This window comes from Oncorhynchus tshawytscha, linkage group LG20 (genome assembly GCF_018296145.1).
Source record: "Oncorhynchus tshawytscha isolate Ot180627B linkage group LG20, Otsh_v2.0, whole genome shotgun sequence".
NCBI lineage: Eukaryota > Metazoa > Chordata > Actinopteri > Salmoniformes > Salmonidae > Oncorhynchus > Oncorhynchus tshawytscha.
Window position 1 is genome coordinate 31,881,708 of NC_056448.1, and position 3,753 is coordinate 31,885,460.

Here is a 3,753-nt window from a genome sequence, read left to right on the forward strand (position 1 = left end):
ACGCAGAAACAAACACACAGACACTCTCTCTATTTCTCTTGCTCTCTCTTGCTCTCTTGCTCTCTCTCTCTCTCTCTCTCTCCACCACTTATAGAAATGCAGGAATTAAAAGGCTGATGTGTGTTGTGTGATTACACCAGATTATTAACAGAACACAGGAACATCTGCATGCATTAGAACCTAGGAGGTGATTCATCATAACACTGGGGGCTCACACACTGCATCACTTTCAACATGGAGAGAAAAAAAAGAGAAAAAAATAAGGAGGAATGGAGAGGAGGAGAAAGACGATGAGGAGGATTCGCTGAGCCGTCTGTTTTCTACCATGTAGAATTAAGTTTCAGAAGGACATAGGGACAGAGAGAGAAATAGAGTGCGAAAGACAGAGACAGAAGGAGAGAGAGAGAGAGAGAAAAAGAAGAGAGGAGAGGAGAGGAGCAGAGAGAAGACAGATGGAGAGATAGAGAAAGATAGTGTGAGGAAGCGAGGAAGAGTGGTCAGGGGGGTTGTCAGGGCGAAGTCAGGTCATCATGGAGATAAGCCTAAGAGAGGTCGATAAGGGGAACCATTAAAACTGTTAGCTGACAAATGACCAGGGGTGGAACGTTATTAGATACGTTTTGCTGTTCAGAGACAGACCAGGACCACGGTGTCTTTAGGACATGAATGGAAATGTGTTTTGCCCAACAAGCCTTTCAGTATAATATAGGCTAAATAATAATGATTTGGACAAGAAGGTCGTCGTCAGGCTGAGCTAAACTGTCAATCAGTCACTCTGTAATTGTGAAGCCTGGTGGTCTGGGGTTAGTTGTCCGGTGTCTTATCTTACAGTAAATTCTGTTGCAGGAACAAATGAATCATTTAATACCAAAGGCCTCGAGATCCCCTAATGACTTTACTCCTTCTCACTTACACACACACTACCGCTCACATGCTACCACACACACGCACACACACACACACACACACACACACACACACACACACACACACACACACACACACACACACACACACACACACACACACACACACACACACACACACACACACACACACACACACACACCACATACTCTCCCTCCCTACCTTCTCTCTCCCTCTTCCTCCTTCTGCCCACCCTCCCCTATTGTTGGCGTGGACACATTACCTTCCTCCTTGGCCTTGTTTACTTGCTCCTTCCATCATGTGACAGCCTGGGCAGGCGATTAATGTTGTTCCCCACGCCTATTCGACCTACTCCCTCGGACTCCTCTTCTCCCTCTCCACTACCCCTCCCTTCTCCTCCACCTTCCCCAGACAGCATACTCTCTCCCTCCTCCTCTCTCCCTTCATTATCTTTCACCTCCCTCTTGTTACCGTCTCCTCTCTCTGCCTGGTATGTGGTCTGTATCCTCCTGCAGACTACAGTCTGTTACCCTCTCCTTTCTCTGCCTGGTACGTGGTCTGTATCCTCCTGCAGACTACAGTCTGTTACCCTCTCCTCTCTCTGCCTGGTACGTGGTCTGTATCCTCCTGCAGACTACAGTCTGTTACCCTCTCCTCTCCCTGCCTGGTACGTGGTCTGTATCCTCCTGCAGACTACAGTCTGTTATCTTCTCCTCTCTCTGCCTGGTACGTGGTCTGTATCCTCCTGCAGACTACAGTCTGTTACCCTCTCCTCTCTCTGCCTGGTACGTGGTCTGTATCCTCCTGCAGACTACAGTCTGTTAACCTCTCCTCTCTCTGCCTGGTACGTTGACTGTATCCTCCTGCAGACTACAGTCTGTTACCGTCTCCTCTCTCTGCCTGGTACGTGGTCTGTATCCTCCTGCAGACTACAGCCTGTTACTGTCTCCTCTCTCTGCCTGGTACGTGGTCTGTATCCTCCTGCAGACTACAGTCTGTTACCGTCTCCTCTCTCTGCCTGGTACGTGGTCTGTATCCTCCTGCAGACTACAGTCTGTTACCGTCTCCTCTCACTGCCTGGTCTGTGGTCTGTATCCTCCTGCAGACTACAGCCTGTTACCGTCTCCTCTCTCTGCCTGGTACGTGGTCTGTATCCTCCTGCAGACTACAGTCTGTTACCCTCTCCTCTCTCTGCCTGGTACGTGGTCTGTATCCTCCTGCAGACTACAGCCTGTTACCGTCTCCTCTCTCTGCCTGGTACGTGGTCTGTATCCTCCTGCAGACTACAGCCTGTTACTGTCTCCTCTCTCTGCCTGGTACGTGGTCTGTATCCTCCTGCAGACTACAGTCTGTTACCGTCTCCTCTCTCTGCCTGGTACGTGGTCTGTATCCTCCTGCAGACTACAGTCTGTTACCGTCTCCTCTCTCTGCCTGGTACGTGGTCTGTATCCTCCTGCAGACTACAGTCTGTTACCGTCTCCTCTCTCTGCCTGGTACGTGGTCTGTATCCTCCTGCAGACTACAGTCTGTTACCGTCTCCTCTCTCTGCCTGGTACGTGGTCTGTATCCTCCTGCAGACTACAGTCTGTTACCGTCTCCTCTCTCTGCCTGGTACGTGGTCTGTATCCTCCTGCAGACTGCAGTCTGTTACCGTCTCCTCTCTCTGCCTGGTACGTGGTCTGTATCCTCCTGCAGACTACAGTCTGTTACCATCTCCTCTCGCTACACCGCCTTCCTCCAGTGCCTCTTAAATGGCTAGAGAGGCTCATAGATATATCACTGACTCCATTAAACAGAGCCCATTAGTACTCACACACACGCATGCTCACACACACAGGCACATGCACACATAAACACATATGTATGCACACACACAGAGTGAGGATGAGTGGGGTGGGCAGGGGCAGAGTACAGCAGGGGGATTTGGGTCGGTTGGCAGAATAGGAAGTGGGTGGGTCAAAGACACAGTTCACAGCACCCTAATGTTCAGAAGATGGAGATTTTAAGCAGATACGTTTACTTTTCCCATCCATCTTGGGATGGACGAATGGGCCCTGGCCATTAAGTGAATTACCTCACACGCTCCTATTCCTCTCAAATGTTTTTGGAGCGAGAGAGTGTGTGGAGGAGAGGGAGAGGGAGAGTGTGTGGAGGAGAGGAAGAGTGTGAGGATGAGAGGAGAGGGAGAGTGTGTGGAGGAGAGGGAGAGGGAGAGTGTGTGGATGAGAGGAGAGGGAGAGTGTGTGGATGAGAGGAGAGGGAGAGTGTGGGAGGAGAGGGAGAGTGTGTGGATGAGAGGGAGAGGGAGAGTGTGTGGATGAGAGGGAGAGGGAGAGTGTGTGGATGAGAGGAGAGGGAGAGTGTGTGGAGGAGAAGAGAGGGAGAGTGTGTGGAGGAGAGGAGAGGGAGAGTGTGGAGGAGAAGAGAGGGAGAGTGTGTGGAGGAGAGGAGAGGGAGAGTGGTGCATGTTACACTTTGTGTAGAATACATGTAGGTGAGAGAGAGAGTGAGAGAGAGAGAGTGAGAGAGAGAGAGAGAGAGAGAGAGAGAGAGAGAGAGAGAGACAGAAGGAGAGAGACAGAGAGAGAGAGAGACAGAGAGAGAGAGACAGAGAGAGAGTGACAGAGAGAGACAGAGAGAGAGAGAGAGAGAGAGAGACAGAGAGAGAGGGAGAGAGAGAGAGAGAGAGAGAGAGAGAGAGAGAGAGAGAGAGAGAGAGAGGAAAAAGAGAGAAAAAGAGAGAGATAAAAAGAGAGAGAGAGAGAGAGAGAGAGAGAGAGGGCAAGAGAAAGAGAGAGAGAAAGAGAGGGCGAGAGAAAGAGAGAGAGAGAGAGAGAGAGAGGGCAAGAGAAAGAGAGAGAGAAA